At 38.2% G+C, this 10,000-nt stretch overlaps 3 pseudogenes; all 3 read left to right on the top strand.

Annotated features, from left to right (window-relative positions):
• The window catches only part of LOC131783752 (putative uncharacterized protein MYH16), a 31,210-nt pseudogene that overhangs the window by 258 nt on the left and 20,952 nt on the right, over window positions 1-10,000 (top strand).
• Window positions 2,949-5,000, top strand: LOC131783753 (uncharacterized; annotated as a pseudogene).
• LOC131782948 (uncharacterized) lies at window positions 5,686-6,958 on the top strand (annotated as a pseudogene).

Below are 10,000 nucleotides of genomic sequence, written 5' to 3'. Positions count from 1 at the left end.
TGTCAATCAGTTTTTAAGTTTAGGACTTTGTCTTTTTCTTTCTTTCTTACTTTTGTACTCAATTTTGAGATGAATCAAGCGCGCGGAAATGCCCTTCAACTACGACGCACCGATTTCGTTTTCTTTTGAACAACGTTATTGAAGGAAAAAGTTGAAAACATTTCTCCCATCTATAACAAGTAAACAAAACAGGCTCTAAAGGTTAGTTTGGCGATCATTTTGTTATGAAGAGTATTTAACCATTTAAGAAGTCAGACTAAATTATAGCTGATTTTGCAACACACCCAATCTTTGTTCTTTGAAAACTCAAATTTCAGTTATTGTGTGTTATGCGCCTTTGCGGAGTTCTCATGGTCGGCGTGCTTTAAAACGTCCTGGCTCGATATGTTATGTTATAATATTATATGTTACAATGTTTTGTATATAAAACGTCAAATGTACTTAATCTTATTGAACTAGGGTAAGAAGGAGAAAGAATTGGAGGAAAAGATGGCAGTCCTTGAACAACAATACCAAGGTAAGATATCTATTTTTTCCAACTTTAATCCAGGCTGGTGGTCGATGCAGACCAACGCAATAGTGAGTGGGCGAAGAAAACGCTGGAAACAGCAGAGATTGTTCCTCATATTTCTTAGCGCAACTCTCGCCGTTTTTGGACAACTCCTCCCCCCCCCCCCCACGCCTTTTTGCCTCCACTGTCTGAGAACTCATTAAAGGTAATTGCTCTCAACAAAGAGGATAATCATCCAATATGCCGGCCTTTGTCTGTTTTTGTCGTCAAATCTGCAATAACATAAAGGGGTGAAGGTGTATAACTATCGATTATTTGAAAGCTTAGTCATTTGCGGACTGAAACACATCAAGGTATTCGTGAATGATGTGCTGGTTACATTGAAACAACTGATCTGTCATTAAATAAGACTGACCGAGTCACTGACTGACTGACTGACTGACCAAGTGACTGACTGAGTAACTGCCTGACTGACCGAGTCACTGCTTGACTGACTGAGTAACTGAATGACTGACCGAGTGATTGACAGATCGACTGACTGACCAACCAACATATGGTTTGACTTATCGACCGGATGACTGAAGAAAGGACCATGCTTATTGACTGTCTGTTTGTCTGTCTGTCTGTCTGTCTGTCTATTCAGCCGTGATCCCCGATTGGTATGACATGTGAGACGTCAGAGCTTAGTCAGTTGACTATTGGCTCATTGCTTATACTGACCATCTAACTTTCTAAAGCATATCAGAGCACCATTCCCTGAATTCGGTTAGCTTTAGAGAATCTAAGACAATTATACTTTCAGAGGATGTTTGAGACAAAAATGCGGTTGTTCACCACTGAGCTAAGCTTTTATAACTACATTAGAGAGAGAGAAAGAACTCCTAAAAAGGAACTCTGCCTTGGAAAATCAACTGAAAGAATCACGTGATAAAATGGACGATCTACGCATTCAGCATGAAAAGGAAAACGAGTCTCTCCGGACTGAAATTAAAGACTTGAAGGACACTCTACTTAGGAGAGAAAAGTGTCATAGTAATTTAAACATTTGCCATGATTTTTCCTGTTGTTACCTGACTTTGAATAAAAATGAATTTATTTTCCATTTTTCATTATGATAACTTTTCTGTCCATTAAAGTAAGCACTGCTTCTAGAGAGTTGATCCAATATCAATTTGTGTACTTTATATGTGATTGGTTACATGATACAAAGTGTGGCCATTAAAGGGTAACTGACGGCTAAAAGGTCACTTTTTGGGAATACCGTCTAAATGCTTCAGGTATCACATAGAAACAGATACAAGAAGCTTCTTTGAGTTTTCTTTTTCCGGCGGGAAAACTGTCCCAAAATCCAGCTTAGCCGCAATCGCTTCGATTTTGATCATGTGACCCTATACGTCACACGTGTGTTCTTTAGCAAATTAAATATGGCGGATAGTAACTCGTTTGAAAGCATAAAGGGGTAAGTTTCTAAAGAAACTGTGGTGCTGCGTCGGTGGGAGAGTACAACAGGTAATTTAGTGTTAACAACTGCTTTGAAAACGTAAATTAGCCACCGTAAAGGGTAAAAAAGCTGACGTTTCGAGCGTTAGCCCTTCGTCAGAGCGATTAGAGGAATTGTGGGTTGTGTATGGATTTATATGTAGAAAGTGGAGCTACGCCATTGGTGGGAATATGGTGACGAGAAAACAGGAATAAATTAGTTGAATGAAAAGCGCTCGTTGATTCCGTGGGGATTAAGGGTGCCGATTTGGAATATAAATTTTTGTTCTAGTGTTTTACGGCTTTCCGAACTGCCTAGATGTAAGGAAAGGCCGCAAACTGCCATATGCTGTTTAGAATGATAAGGAAGATTAAAGTGTCTAGCGACTGGTTTGGATGCGTCCTTATCATTTCTTTCCACATTGCGAAGGTGTTCTCGGAATCGGTCACCCAGTCGTCTTCCTGTTTCGCCGACGTATAACTTATTGCAATAAGTGCAAGTTATGCAGTAAATAACATTGGATGAGGTACACGTAAAGTGATCAATGATCTTAATGGATTTTTTGGGTCCCGATATTTTCTCTACGTTATGAATGAAAGGACAAGTTTTACATCGTGAGCGAGCGCATTTAAAAGTTCCAGATTGGTCATTGGTTTGAAATGAACTCCTGACTAAAAAGTTGCCTATGTTTTTGTCACGTTTGAATGAAATAAGTGGGGGTTGCGAAAAGATAGTGCCGGTCTCTGAATCGTTTTGGAGTAATTTAAAATTTTTTTTAAGAATGATGGAATTAAATTACTCCAAAACGATTGCTCAAATTTTGTATACAAATGAATGCCGCACCGCCATTGATTGGTTGAATCTGTATTTCCACCAATACTACTCCCTAAGGACTATTCCCTGCTCATTTCAGTTTACTTTCAGTCGATACTTATCAGTCTAACAGTGAGCATCAAAATGTATGCAGTAACAAAACCCAACAAACAACACGAACAAACGTGGATCAACCTTCAAAAACGACTCAACACTGTGCAGTTTCAGTATCAGAAGCTATTTCACGACTCAGACGTGTACGATTTTGTTAAGAATAAGGCAATCTCGGTTGGAAGCTGCGAAGGATACTTTGTACCATCGTTGTTAACTACAACGAGCTTCATACTTGCCTGCAACAACGCAAAGGTCAATGTAACAACTCACAAGCAGCCACTTAATATATATACTATATTTGTTGGATATCCTGGGACGGGTAAGTTCAACCAAAATCAATTTTAAATATCTTTTTACTTCCCCTTGTACCTCGCATACGTCGCGCCAGTGCTTCCCGCACTTACACTCACTCACAGACAAAAGCAAACAACCTTCAATTAAATACGCTGCAATTCGGATTTTAATATCTTAATCTTCTCTCATACAGACAAGTCCTCTGCAATCAAATATGCTGCCCAGGATCCACTGGAGCAACTAGACCTCACAAACGCCATTATCAGCAAGACGACCTCGTCCGGACTGGTCAAACTGCTGGCGAACAAGAAAAAGGCCATGATTCTCTCACCGGAGGTGTTTGACATCTTGCACAAGCTACTTAAATCCGATGAGGAGACCGCATCTGGCGACGTGCAGCTACTCTGCAAACTGTTCTCAGGGGAACGCTGCAGCTACCACCACTCTACCGAAGAAAGCAGGGTGATCCCTTCGAATACGCCTTTCTGCCTCCTTGGATCCACGCAACTGGTGAACGCGGCCAAATTGATCGCTCGCATGGACCAAGGACACGGCCTGGTCGACAGAATTCTTCTCGCAACCCCACTTGCCCTTCGCCCGACCCTTACCCAAATGGACAACGCCACCGATCAGCTATCAACCGAAGTAGTGTCTGACTACACTGAACTGTTTAAAAACATTAATGGAGTGGACGAGAACGTGGAATTCGTCTTTGATGATGAAGGCAAAGAACTTCTGAGGGAGAAAAAGGACCAGTTTGTCGCGGAGGTAAACGAAGCCATACGAGAGGGCAAAGTGCCGCCTAAATCGAAGACTCTGGAACTCATTCCCAGAGTAGCCTGCGCCCTGCACGTGTTTAACCACGCCATGACAGATGTTGGCCGGTGTTCCAGCGACGCAACCAGACCCTACCATTACGAAAGCAACCCTGGAGAACGCTGCATCCTACGTAACTCACCTAGAGACGCAGAAGGAAATACTATGTCAGTTACGCATTCGTAAAAAACAACAAACTTCCTTTCTGGATTAATTACCTTTATTGCGCATACATAACAATTATGTTCTAATTATTAGCACCAGATACTTGCCGTGTTCTAATCGCTGATAGAAATTGCGCGCGCAAAGACCAACAATCTATTTAGTCATAACTTAGACAACTTTACACATTTCGGTCTGCTTTGAGTTTTGAGTTGTATTTATTTCCTCTAAGCGAATGCTTTAAAGCGCTGGAGCCAAAGCGCGTTCCATTTTTATTTTAGTGCAAAACAAAACCAAAACGAATCAGAAATCGTTGGCCAATTTTTCACATGCAAATTTCAACGGCTATACAGCTACATTTACCTGTTTCCCCGTTATTTTGGTTTTTAATTAGTTTCTTTCTTTTTTTTTCAGTTTCTTAAAGAAGTCACCAACTCAGCATGTGACAAAACCATCGAACAACCCACTACACAAATAGTCCGTGACAACGTTTTAATCTCCCAAGGTCCAGTGGTGTCATATCGCTCCTTTAAACATGGAAAAAGATCAGCCCGAGAAATTGCCGAAGATGAATTCAATGCCGCCACGGAGTCTTTGATGCAGGATGGTTTTGGAAGAATTGTTGAGTTCCACGTTCCGCGCGCAAGAAGCACCTGCAAGGTATTTATAAAGAGCAAGCCAAATCCTTGGCCGAACAGTACCAATGTCAATTCAACCGAATTCGACACGGCATTTGCAAAGCCATTGCATAATGACATTACGGCACCAATGAGAGATTATCTGCAAACGAACAATTACATAACAAATTAACTGTAGCAGTAACAACTCCGTTTCATTACGACAACGAACATGGACATATAACTTTCATTCATTTTCTTTACATTGTTCATCGATTAATTCCGGTAGAACACCATTAGTATTATAAGGAAACGTTGTAACATTTTAACTCATAGTAAAGAAACTATAGTTTTACAAATAGCTTGTACTAAATGAGCGATGAATCACAATTCCACAAACATGTTATGTCAATCTTTTTTGTACTATTAAAACAAGTTTATTGCATTAAATATCGCTTTTGTTTTGTTCACTTAAATTATACCGTAACTTCAGTTCATCCACTACGGGACTGCGGACCGCGGTAGCACTTAAATTATACACTTACCCCGTACACTTACCCAATAACTTATTCATCCACTACGGGACTGCGGACCGCGGTAGCACTTTAGTAAAACACTGCGGACCACGGTAGCACTTAGTTTAATACTTATTCATTCACTTCGGGTTAGCGGACCTGTAGATTTAAAGAGGGCGTGTCAGTTGCGGGGTATTCTGAAGTTGCTCCGTCATCGGGTATCATCGATGCTGCTTTTTTGTAGCGACTTGTGTTATAACTAAATTCTTATAACTATGTGGCGTAATTTACTGACGATGTAATTATTAAGCATTTTCTTATTTCATTATCTATGCTTAGAACTAGACTTTGTAGTATCGTTTTATGACTGATTTCTCGACTGAAAGTTACTTTTGCTTACAACAGGTTCAACTCGAAGACATTGTGTGCGAACTGTGCCACAAGAAATACAAAAGCAAGAGCGGACTGAAACGACACAAGACAGTTAAACACAGAGATACGAGAGAAGATGTTGAGAAGCAAAAAGAAGGAGGACAAGAAAGCTATTTAACTTTTGTAGCTTACTCAAGAATTGTAGAAAAAGCTAAACACAAAATTGCTGACAACAAAATTTATCCAAAAACAATCAGAGACGAGCTAAGATGCTACACCCACAACAACGGTCCACAAGACATACCAGCTGAATTCTGCGACATTGAAGACCTATATAAACGCTTGACAAAGTCTGGAAATGCTGAAAGATTTTATTCTTGCTTCTACTCAACCATAGCTCTGAATGTAGTTATGCATTTTAAGGGATTATCAAGGAACGCTGCTACTCTACTGTCTACCAAGGTTGCTGATTGTATGTTGGTACACAGCAAGGAGAAAATTGAAAGCACTTATACTTGCGCCCCATTAACTAAACTTTCAGATGAAGAAAAAGCTGGACTACAGTATATTGGCGGTTATGTGCTTCATAAACTTCATACCAAGCATGTCAGTAAATCATCAGAAAGCGAGCAGGCAATCTCCATCCTTAAGGCTGGCAAATAAGAAGACCAGAATGCTATTGAATGCCAGAAGTTAACTTCATCCTTAAATCGTGGTGGTTTGTGGGCAATTACAAAAAGTGCTCAATCAATTTTTGAGAGAACTGAACATTATTTCAGGGATACCACTTCAAATACTACTGTGCAGAATATAGCTTTTGCTAGTATTATATCAAGATCTGTTCATGATGTTGAAGTTGTCTCAGCATACAATTCACTGTTATCCAATTATCAACTGATAATCAACAGTAGTGTTGCAAAAGATGTTTTGCACAACATCATACAATTGTATGTCAAAGTGCGGTCATTTTCTTTTGCGAAAGATATCATCCAGAAACATAAGATTAGATTGAAACAAATGAAATCCAAAGCACTTCGTAAGGATATTAGCAGAGCCTCCCATGAGTTTGATCAACTAAAGCAAAGCTAAACTCTAAAATCATCATGCGAGAAACAATTTAATTTATTGACCCCTAGAACATATTTGTATATTCCTAATCATTTCTAATAAGTTGCTGTTGCATTTGTTGTTAAAAATTTTAAAACAATAACTGATTAAGAATAAAAAATATTTACATCCGCATGTGCTTGAAATATTTGCATAGAAAAATTACATGTCTACATATTAAACAATGTTTTCTTGTTTTCTTATAGAATACTAGAGTAAAACTGGGCTTAGTTTGGGAACAACAGCAGTAGCTGGTCAATCGACATACATGTCACAATGTAGATCTTACATATCAGGGAGAGAGCCTATTTTCAACTTGCGGGGGGGGGAGGGGCTAAAACCCTCCCCTGGTTTCACTGTCCCTAAAACAATGTTATCCAGCCAATTCCGTATGCATAATATATTGTCCCCTCGATTAACTATGGTCACATTCAAAACTGTAATTGGCTTGTGTTATTTCTCACCTTTGCCATGAACACAACTCAAGTGAGTTTCGAGTCTTTGTTTCCTCGACAACTTTCGGCCACAAATCGTGCATTTATAGTACGATCGATTCTTGTCGGTTATTTCTAGACAGAGTGAGCTCACATCATTGTTTATATCACCAAGGTATCCATCGTCCAGAAGCAGAGAACTGGTCGGAGAAGTCAGAATAAAGTTGTGCGCTTCTATTAACACTGCAATCGGCAAGCCAGGGGATTCATATTGCTAGCCAATGACAAGTCCTAAAAGATCCACGTGATCATGCCCTTGATCGGAAACAAAGAAGACTCCATTTGGCGCTTATCTTTGAATGTACTTTTCATCGGTTGATCGCTTTCCTCAACTGTTTTGCTTAATATAACATTTCTAAAGATAGCTTTTATTGTGGTTCAATGGGAAAACGAGAACGCATGAATGTTGTAAAAGAAAAGAAAGTCGTTGGCACCGTGGAGTTAAAAGAAGGGACAACAATTGACATATTGACTAGTACAAACAAGGGTCGAGTGGCCATCTGTAAAGCTACGATTTTGAAAGTTTGTGGTGAGTAAAACTTGCGACATTCGTTACGTGATCAAAATCTTATAAAAGATTAGATGTAAAGGGTTGAATTAAGCTTATATAACGCTCGGCGCAACTGAAACTAGAATAATTCTGATAATCGAATCGGTCACTTGCATGCCGCAGTTTCTTAAGCTTAATGCTTTACAATGAAATAAATCTATCAGTAAGGTTACAAGATTCCTTTAGTCAGGTTTGGGAACATTCAAGATTCATAATAGGAACTGTTATTAAACAAACTTTATTACATAAAGAAGCCCTCCTTGGTAAAAACAAAATAACGTATTCTGTCCTTTTTTTAGTAAAATCTATGGGAGAGATGCACTAACTCCAATATAAAAGTCACTCAATATAACAGAGATTCCTCAGTTTGAGAATCCAATGAATGCCCTTTTCGTTATAGCTATCTTAAAGGCCTGGTCTGAGCTTTATATATATATATATATTTTATGTAATATATTTTTTTCAAATTCAGATGTCATGGAATCCAGATACAAAATGGTCAAGCTTCTTGTAGACAACCTCATTCAAGGCCAACTTATTGTGAGCTCAGGGGAAAAAATACAAACAGCAGCTAAGTTTGCAGTTTAGGATAACTTCATTCCAATTTATTGTTACAGTTACAAGATTTTAATTAAAAAATCAATTCTATTTAACTGTAATTAACCCCTTCACTCCTAAGAGTGCTTGGTTTTCAAATATAATTTAAGATATTGTATTTTATGGAAAAGAATCAACAGATTTTATTCACAATTTGTGTCAAACCAAATTTAATGATTGATTAGGACTATTTTATATGAATAACTGCAATTGAGGATTAATTCGTATGAAGTTTTCAAGAAAAGAAAAATATCTTTATTTATCCTAATATTACCACATGTTGATGTTAATAATTAATCAAAAATATTTTACATGTAAGCCTTCATTAAGCTTGTTAATAAATTTCATTGAATACTTGAATTTTAGCCAAGTTTTTTTAATTTAAAGTATTTATTTTATATCATTAGCCTCAAATTTTTGCTTAAAATTCCCAGTAATTCTTAAACATTCCTAGAAATTCCTAAAATTCCCAGAAATTCCTAGGAATTTTTTAGATTTACAGCTTTTCAGGGAAAGCCATTGGTTCTCTGAGTTGGAATTCCTAGGAATTCCAAGTCTTGTTGGCTATAAACTTGGAATTTCTGGGAATTTCTAGGTTTTTAGAACCAGAGTTGTTATGGTTGGAAATTCCCAGTCTGAATTTACCATGAAAATTCACACCTTTATTCCTATGAATTCCTAGGAATTCCAAAATCCATTTTGCAAGGGATCTGTTGTATCCGTGAATACTACTCGCATACTACTTAGGCAGGCCTTTGTGTCATGGATGTAAAAACTTTTCATCAAATTTGTTTATCAATAGTACAACTATATCCAGGGCTCGAAATTAGCACTCGCAAACTCGCGAAATGCGAGTGGTTTTTCGAAGTTGTGAGTCTAAAAAATATCCTCTAGCAAACATTTGCTAGTTAGGTTCCTTCTTTTGCTAGTAAAAAAAATCTTACTAGCAAAACTTTGCTAGTAGACAAAAAAGTTAAGTTCGAGCCCTGATACCCATCTCTTAAATGTGCAAAGGGCATATACATTTTAAGTTATAATAAGTCTAGAGGGATTTAGTCATAAAGATTAGTTCCTGAATAGACAACTGTTTGTTTTCCAGAGTTATTGCGCACTTAAGGTTTACACAAATTTTGTTGGGAAGCATATCTGGTGTTGCATTTAACCTAAATATTGAAAATGGTTTTGGAAGGGATCCACTTAAGCGGGCCTTTGTGCTGTAGATGAAAAGCCTTTAAAGCATTGTGTTGATACACATTTACTGTTCGAATTTCTAGAGCGTTAAGCAGATGAAGGGCGTATCTGTTTGGTTATGAAATGTATCAATAACAGTGAGGTAAAACTCCCTCACGTTTGTTTTAAAGTGAGCAATCAATAATTGCTAAGAAGATGCACATGTAAAATACATCTTCTGCTCTTCTTTATCAACCAGTGTTTAGTTGGCAATGTGGCTGTCACTTAGGATTGAGATTAACAGAGTATTCTAAGGTTAATCACCATTATTCTCTGAAGGGAAATGGTAGGTAAGTGGGCACAACTCTTGCGTCCCCAGCGCCTGGAT

Source organism: Pocillopora verrucosa, chromosome 4 (assembly GCF_036669915.1).
Source record: "Pocillopora verrucosa isolate sample1 chromosome 4, ASM3666991v2, whole genome shotgun sequence".
NCBI lineage: Eukaryota > Metazoa > Cnidaria > Anthozoa > Scleractinia > Pocilloporidae > Pocillopora > Pocillopora verrucosa.
This window is presented reverse-complemented; position numbering and strand designations above follow the sequence as displayed.